General features: G+C 37.9%; 1 protein-coding gene across 1 annotated transcript in view; it reads right to left on the bottom strand.

Moving 5' to 3' along the window:
* The window catches only part of kctd16 (potassium channel tetramerization domain containing 16), a 95,512-nt gene that overhangs the window by 48,078 nt on the left and 21,392 nt on the right, over nucleotides 1-26,042 (bottom strand). The gene's annotated exons all lie outside the window — the stretch shown is intronic.

Genomic DNA, 26,042 nt, shown 5'->3' with positions numbered 1-26,042 from the left:
TGCCATGCATTAGCATTCAAACTCAAACCATAAGCATAATCTTCTGTCAAAACAACTTTCACAGACAAACACTTTTGACCACAGGTTCTCTTGTCTGTGTTTTAAAAAGTACTCGTAAAATTCAAAGATAACCCACACAGAACAAGAAAAAAAAAGTTCGACATTTTGAAAGACAACACTGAGTACATCTGACAACTTTGGTGCTTGTGTTTTTATGACCTGGAGATCAAGAGAGAATCAAAGTGAACAAAATGTCCCAGTCAACATGTGTTTTGAGCGTCTCAAGACAAATAAAATGTGAAGGGTGGGTGAGGAGATGTCATGAAGTGGCTTTGACAGAGTAAGCAAGAAAACATCAGTACTAAGACTAGAGGAGGTTAAAAATGTGATGAAAGATAATAAGTGGAGGAGAAGTGTTAAGAGCCACAGGGTTTGTCTCCAAATTTCACTCAGTTTGTGTTGCTGTTGAGCACAGCCAGGCTCAAGGTTTGCATACCTCCCACTGGCACAAATTGTTCGACTAAATGCAGTTTGGACACTTTTTAATTCAACAGCCTCTAGTTTTGTCTATTCTTTCCCTGATTGTAGCTGCTGCTTCTTTTTGATCCTTGATGTAATGATTTACTTAAATCTAGTGTCGGCATCCTGAGAAGGAAAAGAGCGGCAGTTGAACCAGGAGTAAACAAAGCCTGAGATTATTTTGCTAATTTATGTCTGCAAATGTTTCTTATTCCTTTTAATGCAAAACTAAATCCCCCATAATTCATTGGATTAATAAACTCAAATGAATTATTTCTTTAGAGGAAACAACTCTTTCACCTTTGATAAAAATAAACACAAGTTAAAACTAATTAGAATCCTTTAGCATGTGAAATCTGCTGCTTTTGTTTGATTACAGTTCTGTTTTCTTGGTTCAGATCAAGTTCAGTGTTCTGGTTTTGTGTGTTGCCACTGGCTATGTCCAAATTCCCTCACTATCCTTCCTACTAAAAAACGGTAAGGATGGGACTATTTAGTGCCCTGGATTTTAAAATCAATTTGGACCCCATGCTCACTACCTTTTCTTTTTTTAAATGAAAAAATATGATGTAATCGATTTCCCCGAAGTAAAAACGTATAAAGTAGGAGCATTTTACAAAGACTATTTATAACTAATCCACCTTGTTCTACTCAATTCAATTCAATTTTATTTATATAGCCCAAATTCACAACAGTCGTCGTTCTAAAGATGAAAGGTTGTATGATTTCTAAAAAATAAATTAAAATACATTTATTCATGTAAAAAATTGTTCAAACGTGGTCTATATTTTCCAATAGTGAGCATTGATGCACACTGGTTTCCCGCAGGGACTTCTGGGAACTTTCTGGGGCATTGAATGGTAGCTCTGGACACAAAATGGCAAACACACTATATAGTGCACTAAGAAGTGACTACTGAAGGAATTTGGACACAACCACTGTCGCAGTCACACCAGGTTCAAGTTGTTAAGAAACCATTTTCCTCATTTAAATTGGTGATTGTCTGGCTTTCAGTTTGATCATCTTCTTTGTCACATTTTCGATTTTCTTTTTGTACCCTTTTTTCACAGTTTGTTCATGTTTAAGTGTTTTGTTGTTTTTTTCCACAGGCCTCCTCTGCAAATTTGGGTTTTACACCACTGGTTCCTGTAGTTGCATTGGGAATAGTAAATAGTTCTTTTGCACTACCAACATTCAGCTAAGATGCTTGTTTATTTCACCTACTTAAATTAACTTGTCAATGAAGATTTGCAATGTCACATTGAGTGTCCATTAGTGTTTTATTTTAAAATATTACACCAAGGACTATTGTTAGACTTCAGAATGATTCTTGTTAGGCCTCTCTTAGCAAGATGAAACAACAATACAGATTTCTTTTTCTCAACTCATTTAAGTTCAGTAATGAGGCTTAGTTTTAGCATTCATTAACTGAGACTATAATGTGCACATTAAACATTGTAAACACAAGGCTTAACCACAAAATCTACAGATTGTGAACTAGCAAAAGAAAATCACAGACCCATTACACCACATCTTAAAAACAAACCAAATTAGTAAAAATGTAGTGAAAGTAGATATTTTACGGTGCTGAAGACTGAACTAATTAAAAGTTATTCTTCCAGTTAAGCGAATTCTAACATCTTCAGTATTTCAAATAGCTGAGTCTATTAGACTCTACAGGTTTTCCATGTGCATGTCCCAAGTCTGGGTAAATGCATTGAGTTGGGTCAAGAAGGGAATCTGACGGCAAATCATATTTGCTGATTAAGTGATGATTAAAACATACCAAAAGAAATGTAAAGAAGAAGCAGAAAGGAAAAACAAACTGTTTGGCTTTCCAGTTAAAAATGTACCCGTAATAGAAATATTATGGTGCCTAATTAACTTTAGTTACTTTAATCGGCTCACAATCTAAGTTCTCAGCCAATTCTGCTTACATTATTGATGCCTTCGTGGTTGATTATTTTTGCGTACTCTTGATTATTTCATGTCAAAACTTATGCAAACTTATTTACTAGCTAATTATCCTCATCATGATACTGAAGTTACAAATTCACATGTGTTTTAGGTGGGTTAAATATCACTAAGTACATTTAAAAGATCAATTCTTCTTTAAAGTTTTTCAGTGCTGCACTGAAATTAACAAATCTTTGCTGTATCAAACCCTTTAGTGCAAAAACTTTCTTTCTGGAGATGCTTAGTTGGCCTCCCAATGTCAGCAAACTGCTGACAGTGATCTTTTGACAGAACATGAAATCACTCTACCTTTCAAACCTAAGGGCACCTGCTCCTTTTTACACGTACCCTGCCTCCCTCTCGGTTTTCATAGAGATGTATGTTGTATCAGCAGCAGCGTAAATATGTCAGCGGTGACTCTGAGTTTAAAGGTCATAAACAGTTCTGGCAGAGACCCGGTAGAGAGCTACGGGCTAAATGTCACTTTCAGTCTGGCCGCTGTAGCGTGCTGCCGAGGGGGAGGTCAGAAGGGCTGATGAAAACAAATCCATCACTTTCCTGTTCAGGTAACGGAGCAGAGAGCTGAAGGGCTGCAGGACAACACCAGTGCCTCAAGTTACAAAGACAGATGAAAAGACGGATGGGAGTGAGCAGGAGTTACGTGTTTTCCAAGCAGACTAGTGAGGATTAGCATCTGAAAGAAGGAGGGAAGAATACTCTTGTTTCTTTAGTCATTCTCATTAATTTTTACTTATTTTAGTTTTAGATGAAGACAAAATAAAAGCATTGGTCAGTGGCATTGTTCAACTTTAGACCGGTCCCTGATTCATGTCTTTGTGCACACTATTGTCTTTTATTCAAAGAAATAAATAACTAGCAGATTAGTGGCATCTGCACTATTCAGGAACTTTAGACCCCTAAAAAATAAATAACTAGGCTGTAAACTTTTTTTTTAAGTTTAAAATACCAGCAGTTGAAGTGTTAAAGTTTTTGAGTACATGCTTTAACCCTTGTGCTATCTTAGATGACCCCACCCTCACATTGACGTGTTCTCCCTACCATGACAAAGGTAGATAAAGGTGGAAAGATTTCATGTAATCCATGGACACCAGTGAAGATCACAAATCATTGAAGAAAAAAGGTTCAGAGCACTGTCTAGTGGGTCTAGATGACCCAACTCCAAATGTTAAAGTGCCTAGGATAGCAAAAGGGTTACAACCTGTAATACAGCTGCCCATTTGCCTGAGGCTGGGTCTTTGCTTTTCGAACCACTTTGCCCTCTCTTTCATTAGTCAAGCTCTTCTAACTACATGCTTACAACTTTGCAGCTTCTGTCACCACACAGTTTAAAATACAATCTAGTGTATATGTGGAGAAAACAAGCTCTAATGTGAGCAAATGTTCCTCTGGCATTCTTAAGCATCGTGTTTCTACTCCCTTTAGGATCAGACCAGAGATTTCTGGATTTTGGTTTGACGTACATTTGAAAATATGTTCATTTTATTTTATTTACTTCATTTCAGAAATGTTAACATTGACATTTAGTTCTACTAAGACTTACAGTTTACAGACTTCAATTCTCTGAACAGCTCGACTCTTCACAAAATCCTACAGGAACCCAAAGATAACCTTAAAGATGAAAAGAAAAATATTATTTTTGACCAAAGCTGTTAGAACAAAAGCTGTTAGGCTGGTTGGCTGGCTGGTTGGTTGGTTGGCTGGCTGGCTGGCTGGCTGGCTGGCTGGCTGGCTGGCCGGCTGGTTGGTTGGTTGGCTGGCTCGCTGGCTGGTTGGTTGGTTGGTTGGTTGGTTGGTTAGTTGGTTGCTTGGTTGGTTGGTTGGTTGGTTGGTCGGTTTCAAGCATTGTGGTCAAAACAATAAAGAATTCAAACGGATTTATCAAACTCCTTACAGAAATGATTAAATGCATGGATAAAAAATAGAAATAAAAAGAAAATAAAGACACAATTAAGTCACAGTTGCTTAATGAAATATAGTGATCATTAACTAAAGATATGTAGAACTTGTTTTATTGCTTGAAAAGAAGTGGGAAGAAGCAACCTTATATGATCCCACCCCTTCTGAGTTATTTTTATTTTTTATTTTTCTTATTCTTCATTATATTATTCTTAGTCCTATTCTTTTCAAAAATCAAGTGGATATTAATAACTGATTATCTTCAGAAAGCAGTAAATTCGTGATTTCAGTCAACAGTAACGGTACACAATATGTAATAATCATTGATTTGCTTTCAGTTTCAAGTTATATTCTGCTCTTAGTTTTTCTGTTCCCACCCATTTATACCTCACCAGTTTCAGTTCTCAATCATAACAGTTGTCAGTCAGTTACCTCTTCGTCATGTTTTCATCTTATCTTTGTCAGGTCTCCTGTTCTGCTACCTTGTTGTTCCTCGTGGTTTTATTCTGGATAGTCGCTCGCATTTTGTGTAATTCTTTGTGCCAAATAATGTGTACCTGTATATACATTTTTCAATTTAAGATTTTATGAATATTAGTCACTAAAAAGTTATGTATATCACTATTATAAACACACATATCTATTTCTGAGATTCACCCACTCATATCAAAAATATTTTATGGCAAATGTTAAACAGACACAAAGCTTCAAAGAAAACAGTGGCAGAATCCATGATATGTCATGACATCTGCTTTATTTCTCTCAGTGGATGTGTTCTTTATTTTCATGCCAACTTTGCCAGAAGGAACTTGTCTTTCAGACTGAAAGCAAACTTTTTGGCAGTTGTACCGACATTTGACAAAGCACGTATCTGCCATGGTTGATCAAAGTTTATGGTGTCTTTAATCTCAGTGAAAAAGAAAAAAAAAGATAAAAGAGGTGCAAAGAATCATCCACTGGTTAATGCCCAAGCTGAAATGTCATTCATTAGAAATTCTATATACAATATTTTCAACTTCATTATGGCAGCATGCTGTTAATTGCAGCAAGGATGCACACAGTTTGATGATTATCTCCTAGTGTAGCCTCCTTTCCTCTGTTTGCAGCCTTTCCAGCAATCACTGCTTGGATGTTTTCTCTGGCAGCCATATGATTGAGGTGAACATCAACATGAGCTGTTAGAAAGCTGTGGAGACCAAATAATTCAGAGGTGCTAACAAATTTAGGCAGCCTGTCTTTATAGCCAAAATCTGGCAAACCCCCAGAGAAACAATGAAGTATCCAGCTGGCTTCTCTATGCAGGCCTGAAATTTCTACAAAATGTTGGATTTTCAGGAGCGGAGCTACAGGGGCAGAACCACCCCCCTCCCCAGCAAAGAGTGTTGCTCCAGGGGTCAGGGCTAATTTTTAAACAAATATTGGACACCCATTGACCAAGGTTATGAAATCATCAACACAAGCTACTTAAAGCATTAAAAAACAAAAACACTTAATTAAAATTAAATTAAATTTAAATAAAATAACATGTTCTCATTTGCCACTCTTCCAATGTCTTCTGCACATAGACCCCCCCCCCACCACCACCACCACCACCACCACCATCACTACCACACACACACACACACGCCCATATATAATGTTCTAGCTCTGCCAGCGTGGATTTTTAAATAAAGTCACTGCAGAGCTTCCAAAATAAAACAAAAATTTTCATACACAAGAGTGAGCCCTAAAGTAGTTTTTAGTAATATTAAGCTCCTCTTTATTAGGAATTAACCTTCATTTTAAGATCTGGTCAAACGGGAGTCCTGTCTCCATCAAGTCCCAAGAAGTTTAGCCAGACAGGGTAATTGCTAATCGTTCAAGCCTGAGACACACCTAACAAGACGTGCTGGAACTCGTGCTTTGAGCACACTCAGTTCTCTGGCTCCCTGACTAGAAGAAAGTGATAGGCTGTCCCCTGAGACCAGAATAATGCACGTCTTGCTGCAGCATCTAATGGGCTAATGGGGTGAGTGTGGAAAAAAAGAAGGCAAACCGCTTCCAATTTGAGTCCCATTAAATGCTGGTGCAGATAACCAAAAGAGAAGGAAATAAATCATAAAAGGATTCAAAATAAGAAACTACAGCAAAAATCAAGAGAAACAGTTTGAGGTAGATGAAGTGACACAAAATTAAAAACACTTCAGAAGCAGAAAGGACCTGCAGGAGCATGCTACTCAGTTCCGCTGTAGCAGGAGAGTGAGACGGGGAGGCATTGGAATGGAAAGAGAACGATAATTATAAAGCCAGAAAATGGATGATGCAGACAGACTGAAAAGAAAGATGGTGAAAGGAACTAAAATATGGTGTTAGGGGAGAGGAAAAAGCACTAAGAGGTTCAGTGGAAAAGCAATTTGGAGCTCAAATCAAATTGATATTGAATGTGCAGGAGTTGGAGTTTGATTCCGGCATTCACCGCAACATGGACTTTTGTCAGGCACCCAATATACTGGATATGAAATAAAGAATCCATGATGTTGTTGTGTTCATGTGTGTTGCATGAGTGTTTGTCTACATACGTGTGTCATAGTGTCTTCCCTTTTAAGATGAACTGCAGTGGATGATGGTCAAGAGAGGGTTTAAAGTTCCACTCTGGTTATCTTTTTATCTATTGTAAAATCATTCCCAGAGGTCTTTTAATTATGATTATGCCCTTTTTAGGCAAAATCAAAAAACCTGTGTCATTTCGTGGGGCATAGTTTCTGCAGAGCGACAGTAATTCATTTGAAATTTGCTGTACTGTTGGTGCAGGCTTTTTCACACCAGGTTTTGTAAAAAGATGTGTGAAACGTAGTAAAGTTTTAGAAGTGAACCATTAAAAAAAATATTGTAATGCCTTCATTTTATCTGTACTTTTTGTTTTCCTACTTTGCTTCTGCAGCATTTGGTACACTTGATATAAAAACCACAAATAAGATGATATTTTCACGCACTTGCACATATTTTGTGTGCCGCTTTAAACAGGCAATGGCATTATTTTGCGGGGCCCCTCGGTGTTTTCCAATGACCACACAATTTCTGGGCTGACAGCCGCGCTCATCATGTTCTTTCTGTCTGGCGACCAGGAAAAAGGCTGCTTACCAAAGGGAATAATTTTCAACACAGCTGGCTATCAGGGTAAATTGCTGCAGTGATCTGAGCTGGATCACTGTAGGCGATGGAGATAGAAGAAGTTTAATGAGGAGGGAGATGCAGAAAAAAACATGTGGCAAGGAAAAGGATGATCGGGGCGATGGAGAGCTGGAGCTGATGAGGACTTAGAAGGAAATGGCTGGAATGACAAAGAGTGCAGCTAAATGTAGTGTGTGAATAAGAAAAATAAAAACATCTTTACTTTATCTTGTTAGCAAATCTGCTTGTTTATCCCAAACCTCTTAAGGCAGTTGGAGACATCGCCCCACAGCTCTTTTGCTTCTTTTCCTACCAAATGCTGACAAAGTGACATTTTTGTATGTGTGTGGGCGTGAATCTGTGCGGAGGAGGGCGTGATGTGGAGTGCAGAGGCGGTGTGCCATCCTTCATAATGTGAGAAAGTAGAAGCAACAGAACACTACAGAGCCCTTACTCTGTCATTCTATCTCTGCTCTATCTCCTTTTTTAAACCCATCTTTGTGTAACCTGACTACTTTGATGTTTGCGTGCATGTGGGTGGGACTTGGGTTCCTTAAGGGCCCCAAACAGAAGAGGAAATGTGTAAAGAGAGAAGGTAAACTCGCCTAATGGCGTGTAGGTTGGTGAAACACATTGAACCTCAGTGGAGAACAAAAGGATTTTCATTCTATAGAATAAGCGTACTGAAGCATTGAAGCCTCTGAGGAGATTCTATGGAACGGTATGAGTAAATAACACTCAATCAAAGAAGGTCGAAGAAGAAAATCAGCAGGTTAGAAACTTAAACATTTTAGCAGCGTACACTGACTTTTTCAAGAGCACAGGGAGTGAGAGGCACACAAGTCCGAAGTCTTTCAGGTTGAGTTTTTAGAGCTTAGGCTGGAAATTCACACTTTAAAACATGAGATCTGATCCAGACAACTGTTCAGGGGATTTTCTATAAATACTATTTTATACTAATTGTATCTGTTTGTATAACATAACAGCAAACTATAGTGATTGTTGAAAAAAAATAAATATTGAAGTGTGATACATTCTGAATATATAGACTTTCTGTTATATATATATATATATATACTATGATATGCATCACTGGGACGTGTCAAGTAGGAAAGACGGAATGTTTTTTAAAAAAAAGAAGAGGAAAATCCCATTGATTTGTAAAGATTTTGTTTCTATTATGATGCAGATTATAAGTATTAAGCATCTACAAACAAGCAAGATCTTTGCTCCTCACAGACGTGTTGCTTCTTCTTTAAGAAGCTCTGCTATTCTCCACTTGTTACCTGCATCAGTGGTACCTGTTTGAACTAATTATCCCCATCCTTAAATAGTCAGACTGCCTCTCCACCGAGAACTAAGATCTGTCTTAGAACGCCAGGGACAAGATAGTACACCTGAACAAGCACATTAGATTAAAAAATAAGCAAACACAAGAATAATAACAATAATAAGTAAACATTTCATTTATTTTAGAAATGACTTTTTTATTTTATTTTATTAATATGGAATTGAAGCACATGAGAATGTTTACCAAGGATCTGTGGCCTAATTTTAACTAAAGAAAAAATGTGACGGCCTGTTAAAATGTGATGAAAAAGTCTATGACTAAGAACAAGTATAAGTGAAACTTTATGTATTTCATTGTTCTGCATACTAACCAGAGCAGTCAGATGTCAAAAAATGCAAAAAGAAATATAAAATTAAAGAAAAACAGTGTATTTATGAGAAAAATCTGATTTTTGTACATCTCCACGATCCTATATCAATATTTACTATAATGGAAGATTAAACGGATTAAAAGGGTTCAGGCTCTTTTAAGATTTTTGTAATTACCATCCTCACACCATCCCTCACAGCAAGAAGTGACACAGTGTAGCTCCCAGCAGGGCTTTTCTTTGTAGAGTTATGGTGTTCTTTTCACACAACCTGGTTCTTCTTGTTCTAATTCTTCAGCTGTTAGATACTGACATTGTATAATAAGAACACTTCTTATTATGAAAGTATGGAGCCGTTTCTCTATAATGCACTCAAAAATAGTATTGCTGCCAGAGCTATCTGCTCAAATTCAAACCTTCTTTCTCTATCTGTGTCCACTCGGTTGTTTTATTGTGATTCACCACAGCATTTACTGACTCACAAGACAAATCTGGACCCTTTTTTCTCAGTCCAGAGGCAATCATAATCATGACCATGGGCCATTCTTTTTGCCTGCTTCTTTTATTTCAGAGTGGGACACAGTGTCAACATTTAAATGAAAGCCCCTCTTAACATGTAAGAAGTGAAATATGAAGCCTTAAGGATGCTTCATGACTTTATTTTGAAATTCTGATTTAATGACATCTGATTTAATGATAAATATCACTTTTTTTCATAATCTCTTCCTTATTATTTTCCCATTTTAAAATAGGTGCAGCTGCCTTTGCTTTTTGTTTCAGTGATTTGTACAAACATACTGTATTCTGATGACATTTCAGAACAGTTTGACTTTCTAATCAGGATGTTCAGGAGCTCTGCACTCGGTGCAAAAGCATAATTTTCACTTTTGTGTAGCTTAAAACTTTTTCCAGACACAAAAACACAAGAGTACACCAATAAAGGTTCTTAGGATACATTCAAAATCAAAGAAAAGCAGTGAGACAGGCAGCTGAGATTAAAGAAAGTTTTCCTTACACCACTTTTTTATGTAATTTACCTTAACAACTCAACTAATGTTAGTCATTTGCCTGGTGAACGACTGCTTCATTTTAATTAATAGTGATTTCTCCATTTGAAAACATTTTCCTCAGATGACTGATTCCACATCTTTCTTCCACTTTATTAGTCCAGGCCAGTCTATTTGTAGCCATTAATGTTTTACTGGATAAATCCCATCTTGCAAACTATGCTTTGATGCTGGACATGTATGTGCTGTCCCTCCAGGGGCTGAGTGTGCCGTCCTCATGTTTGGGTCGACTTTTTCTGTGTCATTTTGCAATCTCTGTTTGCCCTTGCACGTCTGCTCTAAGGCAGCATCCCGGAGAGCACTGAGCTGTCACAGAAGAACACTTGGCATATTCTGAATCACCGCTGATTAACATGGGAGGCTGACTCCCCTCAAAGCCTCCCTGGCAGCTCACCATGGCAATTTACCGCTGCACAAAGTAACAGTGGCCTGGAAGAGAGCTGAAAATCACTGACAGTAAAGTGACCATGACATCTAGGGCTTTGCTGAGCCTCTCAAATAACTTTGTACACACTTTATCTTTCAGTAAGTATTGAGTTTTTCCATTTTTTTTTAAGTAAAGGCAGACATTGCAGACCTTGAATAAGTAGTTTTAAGCAATGTGGAGCAGAAGTACCCATGAGGACTTGCATTTTTCATTACTTCTGTGCCAGTATTGCTTCTGACAGGAGTGATGAAAAGAAGCTGTTGAAGCCTTTAGGTACAAAAAAACAAGCCCTTCCTTTTTACCTTTGTTTACTTGTATATTTCTTGGACTTTTTTATTGACTCTGTTTCAAAGGGATGCCTTTCCTTTTGAAAAATCCTCACGCTGTAATTATTGTATACATTCAAACACTCACAGAGTTGCTGATGGCTGTTTGTCTTTGTTTCCTTCTGTTTCTTCCTATCAACTAGTCAAAATCCCTTTAAACGGCAAACAATAATGCAGGAAGAGGAGCATCTCATAGAAGACAAAAAAAAACATCACAGAGCCTTTTTTGGAAAAAAAAAGAAAACTTAACTATGTACAGAAACCATGAAGGAAAACTCTCGAGTTGGTTTATAGCTTCAAAAGTCTATTTGTCTCAGCATTTCTGATGGTCTAATTCAATAAAATGGTCTGGCTGATCCCCACAAATCCTCACATAGGCTATCAAAGAAGGAATATATGAGCCTGCTCATCCTTGATCTAATTTAATCAACTTGAAATTGGTCTTCTGAGCTGAAAGTCTAGAGTAAACAAACTCAAAGACTCAATGCTTAAAGCATCTGATTGGCTTTCAAGCCCATGTTCTTTTACCTAAGCATAATAATTTAAAGTTTGACTTCCAGACAAATGATAAAATAAAGACTTTGCTGCCATCAGAGGAGAACTTACGGTTATTAGTCTTGACATTGCAGGGCACGCCTGTAATTAATGGCGTTCATGAGCACAAGAAGTGATCAATTTTCTGATTTACACCATTTTGTCCACGGATCCTATTCCAGATTGCACTTTTAATCAACACGTTTCCATAGCAACCAGGATGCTTCCACTGATGGCATTTACACAACAATCTCCTTCACCTGGAGGTCTGTCCTAACGGGCGCTCCTGAGCGTGACACAGAGCCTTCAGCTGCTCTGGTGAAGCTGCTCTGAAGTGAATTGTTGTTCTGGAGACCTCCCAGAGGTGGAGACATGAATATAAATTAGGTTGATTTAAGGAGCATGCTGGTTGAAGAAAATTAAGATTCATTTTCTGGATAAATGAGGGTTGCTGATTATGTAAAGGACAACAACCTCTTCCAGTCTTTGCAATTCAAGAGAGAAATGATTCACCCTTGAGCCATTAAAGGCTATCAGGGTTTTTTTTGCTTAAAAAAAATAAAATAAATAAATAACAAACAGTCATTGTCTCTTGCCACATTGAAGACAGTCCCTAATTAATTAATAGCATGCAACTGTAAAATTACTTCCACCCACACTTATCTTTTATGTGCAAAGCTAAGTCAATTTTCTGTGATATACTCACAGAAAAAAAAAAAACATCTACATCATTATTATATAATCTTCACACCTGTTTCTTCATGCAGCACACTAAATGGATTTGTGCAAATGGTCAAACCTTTATGCCCTGCATTTGCAAATGCGTTTCGTAAGTTTCCAGGCCTTATTATCACCTCTAAAAGTTAACAGGCTCAATTTGGTCCTGACATTATTAAGTCAGCATTAAAAGTCAGCAGACTTGGTTTAAAGGGACTTTTGTACTAGCTGATGCACAGACACCTGTTTAGTTAGCCTAATTTTGGTCACCTCTCCAAAGAACATAATGTATTTATTTAATTATTTTTTTTTATGCCTCAATTTCACTCATGTACGGGAGTTTGGGTTGCCGGGGGACACCGGGCTGGTTTGTTAACAAATACAAACCCTTAAAAGGAACATCATGTGCATATTGTGCAGTTTAGTTTGGATTTTCAGTCATTGCTTTGGTTAGATTTTATTTTGAATTCTCCCCTGTCAGTCACTCCAGTTTCATGTCAATAATTACCCCCAATTTTTTTCATTTTTGTTAATTGATCTCAGCAAAATAAGTGTCACCAGAAGAGCAAGAAAACAAGTTTAGATGTGTGCTTCTGCAGCGTGTTTTGTTTTCTTTCTTTATAGAGTAAAACAGATGAGAAAACAAGTTAATTCGTTTGTCCAAATTGGCCCATTGAGGAACACTTGTGAGGAGTACAAGAGAAAATAATGACATTTAATATTGCACTGCAGAATTTGCACCGTGTAGAATAAAATATTGCTCTATTGTTTGATTTTATTTGAATGTACTTTTTACTTATGACGAGCCTTTTCCTCTCTATTTTAAGAAACATTTACAATATTAGTTTGAGAGAAAAAGAGAAAAAGGTAAACACATTTAAAGAGCAAGAAATGTGAAGAGAAGTGAAAAGGGGGCAGGAAAGGAAAGAAGGAAAGAGGAAAATGATGTGCAACAAATTCGGTGTGAAGTGGAGAAAAGGCAAAGTCAAACCTGCAAATAGCAAACACAGCCTCGGGTACAGCTGGAGATGCTTCCAACATGTTTTTTCTTAAGTCATGGTTACAGGATGGCTACACAACATTTGAGCATACAGCCCTTGATTAAGTTTCTTTTCACATATTTTTGCAAAGAAAAAGAAGTAGGTATGCTTACAAAAAAAAAACTTTTTTATAACACAACATGTGCTGTGAACAAATATGCACTAAATCCACAGAACACACTTCAAGATGAGCTGATTATTAGGGTTTAATATATAATGAATGAAATGCATGAGTCCAGCATGCATAACAGATCTACAACATTCACAAACTGGACCAAATCTTCATCCCTGATAAAAAACATCTGCTAAACAGGAAGGGGAAGGCACCGTGATTACGTCTGAATGATATATGGCTTTAACAAGCAAACAAGACATTGAATCAGCAGCAAGATGAATGGAAAAACAATTTTCCACAAATTCCTTATTATTAAAAACAAAATGATGACATTTTGTGATATCGTTCTATTTCAGAGCTCTCTGTCTCGTGATGAACCCTTTCTAAAGGACGATGTGTTGTAATACCCCCTCATTTTCCATCATTCTTCTTTACCTGCGGAACACCTTGCAATTGATTTTACTAAGCTGGAGGATAAAGCAATTCAATGAAAGGAGAATGTTCCAACTGATCTGGATAAAAGGTGAGCAAAGGGAAATGGTAATGAGTCTAAAAAGCTTATTATGCATTTGAAAATTTGTTCTTTTGGCTTAAGACTGAAAAACAATGCCTTTGTGAAAAATTGATTCTTTAGAGTAAACAATCTCATTCACAGACGTGATCGGTGAGTCTCTTTTCCTTCTGTGATGCAGTTTAGGCAGCTGATGTGCACTGTTCTTCAGTTTGGACAGAAAGTTAAACACAAATAATTTCAATGAAACCACCTCATATTCCCCTTCTGTTCAAGCCCAGAGTTGCTTTAAGCGTCAAAACATGTTAAAGCTTTCCAGTTTCAAAAGTAAAGGCCTGTTGGTTGTAGAAAAACGCATGTGGTTAGGAAGTCTCGCATACAAATTCAGTGTTAAACGTTTCCTTAAAGAAAGGATGCAAAAAAGTGGAGTTTTCAAAGCAAAGGGTTGAGACGATTTTCCCATGCAGTGCATGAAAAAATACTGTAGATCAGGGGTCGGGATCCTTTTTGGCCGAGAGAACCATGAACACCACATATTTTTAAATGTAATTTCGTGAGAGCCATACAATATGTTTAAAACTAAAAGTACAAGTGAATGTGTGCATTTTATGTAATTTCAAAACTTTTAAAGTACAATAAGTCTGTGGATTCTTTTTAATAACATTGTTATTGTAGCAGACTGAGTTGGACTGGGCGGCTGTTGGGTCGCGTTCCAAGTTCCAGAGTTTTTTGAACGCATCAAGTAGAGATGTTGATTGCCCTCATTCAGCCTGTCGTTGGGTAGTTTGGACCAATGGGGTTCAGCTATGGGCCGAATCAGGGAAATAGGAGGGCTGGTGCGGGAGCGGGGGAATAAAAAGTTGGGGGGAGCGCTCTCGGTGGGAGAGATTCAGGAATTGCTGAATGAGTGAAAAAAAAGTCAAATTACGAGATTTAAAGTCCTAAATTTACGAGAAAACCCTGGTAGATTTACGAGAAACAAACTCATATGTTTACGAGATCAAAGTGAAAGTGAGCATACAGTGGACAGTGAACGCCGCGCAGCAGCAGAGCAGACCAACTAAACTAAGTTTAACAGGTGAGCTGAATGTTTATTGACGTTTTCATCGGGAGGAGGGGGCGTATGTAACTCTGTGTACTTCCGCATTGGTATTCTGCGCATGACAGGTTCATGACGTCAGGTGACAAATGCTCTTCTGACATTCTCGTTGTTGTGACTATTGTTCCTGTCATACATATTTATTCTATTTGGTTTGAACAATAAAGTAAAGAAAAAATGTGAACGAAAAGGAAAATAAAGTTGCCGTCCTCTTCACTCAAACGTGTCTCTGAGCTCCTTATTTTACACATGAAACACCGTTTTACCGACACCGAACCCCGGAAAGACGGCTACACAAACAATAATATGATTTTGAGTCGCCAGTGGCCTGTTTCAGAAAGGAGGTTAAGTGCAAACTCTGAGTGCGTTAACCCTGAAATCAGGGAAACCCTGGGTTTTCCGTTTCAGAATGGGAGGTTTGTTAAACCAGAGTAAACAGAGTAAGTCAAACCCGTTTCTGAAAGAGAGGTAACTTATACTCGGAGTCAGTGTCCATGGTTACTTACGCTGTGAACCTAACCTGGTCGGGAGCAGGTTTTATTCTCTAAACTCAAGGTTTCTGCCGGTCCCTCCCCTTTTTAAAGACGAAGCGGTATTTTTCGCTTTAACCTTCATTGCCCAAATTTCCGTCACACAGAGACGGTCTAAGTGACAAGAATGGCTTGTCCTTTTTTGGAGGACCCAATAGACGAGGAGGCTGCATTAATTCGTAGAGAATTACATTTACGTCGTGCGAGGATTTTGAGACCTAGACTCGATTTTTTTTCATTTCCCTATATGTTTTTGTTTGAGCGTTACCGTTTTTCGTTGCAGTCAATTACATATATACAATGAAAACAACATTAGATATGTATTGCTATGTAGATGTTTCATATGTCAAATATTGTCAACAAAGCCTACATCCATGACATGCTCACATTTGACCTGATTGAATTATGTTTTTATACTTCATTTTTAGCTGCTGCCATGTTCTTTTAATTCCTGCAGGATTGCATCTACATGAAAATGAAATCAGGGACATTGAATTAGATTAATGTAACAATTACTTTTTGGAAACACAATTTGCTAGTACTGCTTACTTTCTTAATCCCATATAAACCTATACCACTTGATCAATACAAGGGTAGACAAAAGTTCACTTTTATTTACATATTGTATGCTCCATTATGGAGCTCCCATTTCTCCACCTGAGCCCGCTGGAGCGGAGGCCGCTGCTCTTCACCCCGCTGCTGTCGCGGGGAGACCCGCTGGAAGACCCGGACCTGTGCAGCAGCCCGTGCTCATCGTGGGAGACTCCGTTGTCCGGCATGTCCGGGTCAGAAGGTGCCACACACACTCACTCTCTGGAGCTGTCGTCAATTACATTAAAAACTCTGCTCACCAACTTTCTGTCAAACACCCCTCTGCGGAGACTTTTATCATACATGCAGGCACCAACAACCTGAAACTGCAGCAATCAGAGACTCTGAAAATGGACTTCATCCATCTGATTCATACCATCCAACAGTTAAACATAAACTGTATCGTATCTGGACCACTGCCTGCACCCCGTTATGGAGACATCATGTTCTCACGCGTCCGTCAGCTTCACATTTGGTTAAAAACATACTGTCATTCCATAAGCATTCCATACGTTGATAACTTCACAACCTTTTACAATAGACCATACCTCTTTAAATCAGATGGTTTACACCCCAACAATAGTGGTTCCCGTCTTCTCAGCATGAACATTGATCTCACCCTCCGTTCTTTCAAAACCATATCCAGCTGACGGTTGAACCAGGACACCCACACCCCTGACTCATCATTCTCTGCCATTCAGCATCACATACCAGTCCGCATCACCAATAGACAGTCAAATCATTTGCATTCATATCCACGTGCCTCGCGTGTTTGTTGTCTCCGACCAATTCACACATCAGTCGCAAAACCTACGACAAGCACACATCAGATTGTACCCACAACCATGAAGATGGCTCTTTTAAATGTCAGATCACTTTTAAATAAGTCTTTTATCATTAATGATCTGATTTTAGACCATGATTTAACCTGTTTGTTTTTAACTGAAACCTGGCTTGGCTCTGATGCACCAGCTATTCTCACTCAGGCTTCTCCACCTAATTTTAACTTTTTATTTTCAATCAGGGAAGGAAAGAAAGGTGGAGGTACAGCATCGATTGCTCACAAAAGAATTTTATCTGAAAATATTTTACTTGGTAAATATTGTTCATTCGAGCATCATGCTTTTGTCTTTGGAGACCCTCCTGTTTTAACTGTCACAGTATACAGACCACCAACCCCTCCTTCCTGTTTTATCGAAGAATTTTCAGAACTTTTATCATCTCTTCATATTAGGTACAATAGGATTTTAATTACTGGTGATTTTAACTTGCATGTTGACAATCATGATGATATCTATGCCTGTGAGTTTTTAAATCTTCTAAACAGCATGGATTTTCAGCAGCATGTCACACAGCCGACTCACAACAGAGGACACACCCTGGACCTTGTCATTACCTATGGTCTGTCCACTGGGGTGTCCTCTGTTGTTGACTTGGCCATATCAGACCATTATTGTGTGTTTTTTACTGTCACCAGTGAAATCCAGCAGGAAGCGTCAGTGAGAACTGTGAGGAAGCGGTATTTAACTCCTGAAGTGGCTGCAAGTTTTATTGATGTTTTTAAGCAAACTCCTGCTCAGATTTTACCTGCACCCTGTGATTTTATTGTTGATCATTTTAATAACAGACTTCAGTCTTCCATAGATGCAGTGGCTCCACTCAAAACAAAAACATTAAGAGCCACTCCTAAAATGCCATGGAAAACTGACGACATTAAGGGTCTGAAGCAGAACTGCAGGAGAGCAGAGAGGAAATACCGGAAGACAAATTTAATCATTCATAAAGACATTTTTAAAGAACAACTCAAAATCTACAATAACTCAGTCAAACGGGCCAGAACCTCCTATTTTTCAAAAATCATTTCAGAAAATAAAAACAACCCCAAATTTCTTTTTAAAACAATTGATATTTTAATAAACAAAGACTTCAACAAGTCCTCCATGCCATCATCTAATGCTGCATGTGAGGACTTTGCAGACCACTTCATGGGTAAAATCAATGCTATAAGATCAAACATGTCATCTATGCAGTACACGGATCTTAACAGACCACCAGCATTGTTTTTACCAGAAGAAACACTGGGGAGTTTTGTCCTGGTTGATGCAGAGATGCTTGGTCGAGTTGTATCCCAAGTAAACACTACAACCTGCCTTTTAGATCCCATTCCCACTTCACTTTTTAAAACATTTTATGGATTCTTTGAGTCAGAGCTTTTAAATATAGTAAACTGCTCTCTTCAGACGGGGGTCTTCCCCTCTGCCTGTAAGATGGCGGTGGTGAGGCCCCTTCTGAAGAAGAGTCAATTAGATCCAAAAAATCTGGATAACTATAGACCCGTATCCAACTTACCATTTTTAAGTAAAATAATAGAAAAAAGTGTCGCTACTCAACTGCATGAGTTTTTAAATGCCCAAAAAATTTTAGAAAAATATCAGTCTGGTTTTAGGAAAAGCCACAGCACAGAGACGGCTCTTTTAAAGATCGTTAATGATCTAAGATTAAACTACGACTCACAGAAACTTTCTGTTCTGGTGCTGCTGGATCTTAGTGCCGCTTTTGATACAGTAGATCACCAGATTTTATTAGACAGACTTAGTAGTCTGGTGGGCCTCTCTGGAAATGTTCTTAAGTGGTTTTACTCTTACCTGACAGATCGACACTTTTATGTAAGTATGGATACGTGCTCTTCAAGAATCCACAAAATAAGTTGTGGGGTTCCCCAAGGGTCGATTTTAGGGCCAATACTTTTTAATTTGTATATGTTTCCTCTTGGGGAGGTCATCAGGAGACACGGCGTTGACTTTCACAGCTATGCTGATGATACACAGCTTTACATCGCCGTGTCTCCTGATGACCTTGAACCTGTCAACACTCTTTTAAACTGCATTTTAGATATAAAGTTGTGGATGGCAGAAAATTTCTTACAGCTCAACCAGGACAAAACTGAAGTTTTAATCATCGGTTCTGAAGACAAGAGAGAGATGATTTTACCACATCTTCATAATTTTAAACCTTCTCAATGTGTGAGAAACCTGGGCGTACTTTTTGACTCTGAGCTAAATTTTATCCCACACATTAAAAATGTCGTTAAGACAGGATTTTATCATCTCAAAAACATTGCCAGAGTCCGCCCGTTCCTCTCTCTTGCCAGCACAGAGGTACTAATGCATGCTTTTATTTTCAGTCGTTTAGATTATTGTAATGCCCTGCTCTCTGGTTTACCCAAAAAGTCTCTTTCAAACTTACAACTTCTACAGAACTCAGCGGCACGAGTTCTGACGAGAACCAGAGGGCGGGAACACATTACACCGGTTTTAAAATCGCTGCATTGGCTCCCTGTGCGTTTCAGGATTGATTTTAAGATTCTTTTAATGGTTTATAAATGTTTTTATGGTCTTGGGCCTTCTTATTTAAATGATATTCTTTTAAAATATGAGCCCTCGCGGACCCTGAGGTCCTCCGGTGCTGGCCTCTTAGTTGTTCCCAAGGTGAGGACCAAAACTTATGGTGAGGCTTCGTTCTGCCATTATGGTCCTCGCCTGTGGAACGGCCTGCCGGAGAGCCTCAGGGCCGTAGAGGTTTTTAAGAAGAGGCTCAAGACCCACCTTTTTAATTTAGCTTTTAGTTGATTTTAACTGCTAATTTATTCTATTAGTTTTAGTATAGGCTATTTTATGTATTTATTTTAATTTTACGCATCTTATTTTCAATTTTATGTTTTTAATTTTAGCATCTTATGATTTTAGCCCCAGTGTTTCTTGAGGGGTCTTTTCCTCCAGGGATGCCGGTTTGGTCAGCGGTTGTTGCTGCAGTTGTTGCCCTTACTGGGGCGGCTGGGGTCTAATTTTACAGCTTTTGGCTGTGAGGGGGACCCTGGTGTTGTCCCGGTCTGGGTGGGCACTGTGGCGATGTTCCGGTGGCCAGGCTGGCTCCTGGTATGAAAGGATTCCCAGATACTGTTTCCTCACAGCAGAGCCAAGCCATACTTGTTTGTTTGTTTATTTATTTATTTATTTATTTATTCTTTTACAGTTACATAGTCATATTTCATTGTACGTGGGAGCCATGGGTCATGTGGTTTAATGGAGGGGAGTGGGAAGGGTGAAGGGTGGGTTGGGGTTTTTATTGTAATGTTGTGTGTTTACTGTTTTTAGTGTTAAAGCGCTTCGAGCTGCACAAAGTGCATGAGAAGCGCTATTTTATAAATAAAGTTTGATTTGATTTGATTTGATTTGAAAAACACAATTGCATGTATTAATATTAAACTGACCAACGTTTGCAAGAGGGGAAGGTTAACAAAAAAGTCCTCTAAACATTACCAACGTTAAATGCATTTTCCCCCAGATTGGTTCTGTACACTATGCAGCATTTCATGCAATTACACCAGGAATAACACTTCAAAAGTACACCTAAATATCGCCATTTTTTGTTTCACACCTTACACTATTTGAAAAGGTATTACAGCCAATATTTTCTAACAATGATTTAAATGCAAACTTAGGCATTAACTTGACCAGCTATGTTCTCCCACGCTAACTGTCTCTGTTTTGCAGATGCAGCGGTGTTGCTTTTCTTCTGGAATATGTGCTCATATTCACTGTAACACTGCAGCAGCACGTCAAGTTCAGCTGGCGAAAAATATGCAGACCTCTTTCTTTCACGGTTGCCATGGTGACTCGTGATATCTGCGCTCCATTGATAACGGCTTCTTATAGTCGCGGTGCGCACGCTTACCTCCGAATCAGTCCACTCAGAGTTGATTGACCTAACTCCGATCAGCTTCTCCGAAACAGAAAACTCAGAGTTGTTAATCTCTCGATTGACCAACTCAGAGTTCAAGTTTAACCTCAGAGTTGGTTGAACCTCCTTTCTGATACAGGCCCCAGAAGGTTTAGTTTCTTTGTTTTTGAAACCTATTCGGAAATAAAGCTTCCCAAAAGGCTCCACATCTTTCATCTTCACGTTACGCTCCGATAAACAGACAACTTTGGTGTTTTTTCCTCGTTAATCTATGACTTTTTTCTCGTAAATTTACAAGAAAAAATCTCGTAAATTTATGAGATTTGGAGTTGTAAATTTACGAGAAAAAATCATGTAAATTTACGACTTAAAATCTGGTAACTTTACAGTTGTGACTTTATTTCTCGTAAATTTATGACTTAAAAGTCATAATTTAAAAAAAAAAGTGTTTGTAATCTGGCCCTAAAACTCCGTCGCAATTTTGACCTTTTTTTTGTTTTCTTTTTTTTCATTTTCACATTTCTATCTTATCTGCACACGTTTGCTCTTAAAGTATGAAAATTGTTTGTTCTCTTTTTTTTTCATGACATGATAAACTTAAACTAGTAGAACGAATTGTAATGTAGTGATTCTGAGTCATTCTCATTCAGTGTTTTTCTATACCTGCATCTTCCTATTTAGGATTTGGTGTTTTAAATTTTTGCACTAACATGTTTTAAAAAAAAATGTTGCACTGATTAAATTGTTTTTGGGCTAAAGCAATAATTTACTTATATATATTTTGCTGGATAAAGACCTAAAAGCGGTGGTTGTCATGCAAAAAGATGCACATGAAACCACTTTGAGGACAATATACTGAAATGACAAATCTTTATAACAATCCTTTTTAAAGAATACTTAGTGGGGTTTAGTCAGATTTGGAAGAGTTTCCAAAACCACAATGAAACATAGGTGCATATTTTATTTTCACCATATGCTATGAAAGTAGTGTGCCCCACAGCACGCACCAACACATAAATCAAATTCAATAGACAATTGCATTTGGGGGAAGACATTTCCTGGAGCCACCAGCACTGGTAGCATAATGTGCAACAATAAAACAAAAAACACTCAGTATATTTCCACCAGAACAATCCCAACTTCAAAGACCTCCGCCATGGAAATGGCTGAAAAGTCATTTTCCAGCAAACCTAAAGGTAACTTTTCCGTCAGAGGTTCTATATTTACAGCTTTTCTTCGAGATTCTTTGAGACTGACTTTAAATGAGCCGTGGTTTAAATAACCCTCATTTCTTTTGCTCTTTCATCTCGTCTGTTCACAATGTCCCCCTGGAACCCGATCATGTGGTGAACCCTCCGAGAGTATAGGAAGGAGAGAAACATTTTAGATCTCCAAGATGCCTTTGAGGCGTGGTGTGGCGTGTGAAAGATGAAGCTGTAATTACCACACTTCATGAGCCTCTGTTGGTGCTCCCTTTAGATGAAAGGTGACTTTATTTGGAGCTTATTTATAACTTTCTGAACCTGCATATAATTATTGGTTAATTTTATTTGTGTTTGACGTTTACAGATATAACTTGTAAAGTTGCAGATGCCATCACTCTGTTGTGTGAGAAAATGTCAGTTGACTTTAAAAAAAGCACTGATTTGACAAATCTTACCAGTTCATTTTTTAGCATTTGTTGAAGAGTTTTCTGTGACAGTTTAGCTGCCAGTCTGAGCTGTGCTTTGACAGTCTCTGGAGGCATTGGCAGCCAGCAACATTCCAGTCAGAGCACTGCTTTATCTGATGATGCTGGAGAGAGTGCGGCAGCGGTGAAAGTCCACAGAGTAGAGATATCACTTTATACGACCACATCACAGGGCCATCTTTAATGTCACCCGACCTCACAATTTATGGTCCATATAATAGCAGGGATGCACTTGGGAAACTTCATGGGGGAGACAGAGATTATAGTCCGGCTTGGTTGGATTTTGAGAACTGATAGGTGGGAGAGAATAAGTGATTTTCTCTCCTTCAGCTAAAAGACTTCAGAAAGATGCTTTAACTTTTTGCCAGCTCATGGTTTGCTGCACATGTCAACAGCAAGCAGCTGCTTGATCACAAGAGCCAATGAAACAAAGAAGTCCAAAAAAGTGTCCACATTGGAAAAAGAAGACAAAGAAGAAATGAACCGGATAAGATATGTCTGTATAAATCCCTGCCTTAAACAGCTGCTGCCCTCCTGTTATCAGCTTTCAACAGCAGAGCTGACCACGTTTGTGGAGGGTTTTTTTCAACTTTCTATTTTATATTATCCTCACTGTTATTTGAAAAGGAATAAAGACATTTTTGCTTCAAAAATGTTCTTAATGGAAAAAATAAAAACTGAGAAACAAGATACTGAACTTTTCTTTTTATTTATTAACGAAAGTCAAAATAGTAACCTAAAACGTCACATTGGAATTAACCAAATTAGCATTAAAATAAAAGCGTATAAGCAGTTGATTTGCAAATAAACATATTTAATCCCTCAAGGCTTAAAGTTCACCTTAATTAAATATTCCATCTATCCATCTTAAAAACCCACTGAATCTCTTTTGGGGTTCCAGGGGCAGAGCCAGCAACTGCTGGGCAAAGGTGGGGTCCACCCTGGACAGGTCACCAGTCTGTTGCAGGGACACACTCAGATTTACACCTAGGGACAATTTAGAGACACCAATTAACCTATGGAGCATATTTTTGGACTGTGGGAGGAAGCCGGATTTCTCAGGGAAAAACGCACAGGGAGAACATGCAAACTCCACACAGAAACTCGCTGTGAGGCAAGAACGCAAGCAGCTACTTCCCCGCTCAGTCCTGTTGTTTTCCAAAAAATCCTATTTTAATCCAGTCAAGACTTCCTGTACAAATCCATTGGGGAAGTGTAAAAAATACCTTTTTTTGCCCCAGTTTTCGTGATGTCAAGTAACCTAGTCTATCTATAACGTATTATTTAAATAACATCTGATGCTGATATTGTGCTGTTATCATGTATCCCTTGTCTGACATCCGAACATCCAAAGACAAACTTAAAAAAATGTAAAATGTAAAAAGTATTGTGGCTTGCCTCAAAAAGCGGAATTTGTTCATTAGTTCAACAGAATTTTGTGCCCATGTGCCCATAATTTAAGAGACTGATCTGAAAACATGTGAAACAGGTTAATAGAAGAAGCTGAAAAAGCATTCCAGATTTATCATAACAAATTTACCAGAAAACATATATCAATCTTTAATGCTACAGCTTGGCTTTCATCAAGGCAATCAAGACAGCTGCAAGACCAAACCTGATTCATAGTAGTTTGCTTACGTCTTTGTGACAAAAAAGTAAGATTTTTGAAGCAGGGTTGAGATGTGATCCCACTTAAACCCTCTTTTTAATTTTACCAAACTTTATATTTACAAGATTGTTGTACTATTACAATCAAACATAATTAACCATGTAACATTAAACGAAATATATTTAGTTTTACAACAAAGTAATTTAAAAAATCCTTTGCCTTTTTCATGGTGAATCTGTAATTGTATTTTTGTGCGACCACACCGTCACTAAAAACTCCCCATCTTCCCAGCAAGTTGAGAGGCTAATCTAACTAAGACCTCATTTGGAGATATTATCAACTTCAAACATTATTTGTCAAACCATTTCTTTGATGCACCTATTTTCCTAAAGAAAGTTTGAGTTCCTTTTTTTGTGTTTCTGAACTACACTTCAGTTCCCCAAAATTGAAATAGTGATGCTAAGAAATGTAAGTTAAATTTTGGTGATTATTTTTCAAAAGACATGCCAATTTAATATAATTTTTGCTACACAAGAATCTGCAAATATTCCTTCAAAGAATGTGTCTAATTTAATAAAGAAACCAAGTCATTGCATCCGTCAGCATAGGCCTTTGGTATCTTGACTTCTTGTGATGAAGTTGATGTGACTTCCATTCATCACCAAGTTGATGGCTAGAGTCCTCTGCTCGGTGTGAGCGCTCAGAGCTATTGCTGGTTCCACGCAGTGCATGAGAGGCATCCATTCACATTAGCAGCCAACCAATATTTGCAGTGCAACGCTCACTCACTCTGAGTTTCTTGATATTGAGGCCGGATACCCAGAAGCATTAGGGTGAATGTGTGTTTGTGTATATAAATGCAATCGCTTTTTGTAAAATTTAGAAAAAAATCTTTTGATTTTAAGAATTAGGATGACAGCATTATTTCCAGTTTAGCCGTTTAGCTTTTGGGTCGAACATTTGGAAACAGGTTTGAAGCATGATTGACATTTTTATTTTAATTATGAAAGCTATATCAGGATCCATCTCTCACTATTTAGGTAGAGTAATAATTAATCTTTATTCATATATGACTTTACAACGCCATCAAGGTGGTATGCTGCTTTACCATAAAAAGATAGATTAAAACAAAATTAAAAATCATAAACAATTACAAACAGCAGCATGAAATGGAAAAAGTATACATTTCTCCCACAAAAAACAGCAAAAAGAGACATTATCACACTAAATGGGATGATCCAGAATATTTTTAAATAGAAGCCAATCATGCAACAAATACAGTTCCTAAGCAAAAAAAATTAATGAAAGAGAGGCAAATATGTGTCTTTATGTGATATCTAACATACTTTGTGTTTGTTTGGATTCCTTTTTCTTAGTCAAGTCAACTTCTAGTCTCTAAAATAGGTTGAACAGCAACACATTTAACCCAGTGAAATATGAGGCTGTTGAACTTCCCATACTAAGAAGAGAGCCCAGCTACTAATGAGTAAAAGTAGATCAAAATCAACTAAGCTTATTTGTTCTAATGGCTGGCAAGTAAACAGTCAAGCACAGTGATGAAATAATTTGACCAAACTGACCGAATTCAACTTCCACTGGTAGCACTTGTGCTTTACAAGTTTCTTCTGATTGGCTTTACTACTTTCTAAAAAATGCGAACAGCTCATGAATTTAAAATAGCATTTTCTTTAATGATCTAGGATTGTAAACCCAAAAAAACAAAAACAAGAAAGGATGGTGCACATATTTGATTATTACAAAATGTAATCCTATTGTTTTCTACAGTATCAAACATTGGAAAGGTGTGGGGAATGTGCAAAATTCTGTGTTTTAAATTGGGATTTAG

This window comes from Oryzias latipes, chromosome 14 (assembly GCF_002234675.1).
Source record: "Oryzias latipes chromosome 14, ASM223467v1".
Taxonomy (NCBI): Eukaryota; Metazoa; Chordata; class Actinopteri; order Beloniformes; family Adrianichthyidae; genus Oryzias; species Oryzias latipes.
Note: the sequence above shows the minus strand (reverse complement) of the source record. Positions and strands in the feature narration are given on the sequence as shown.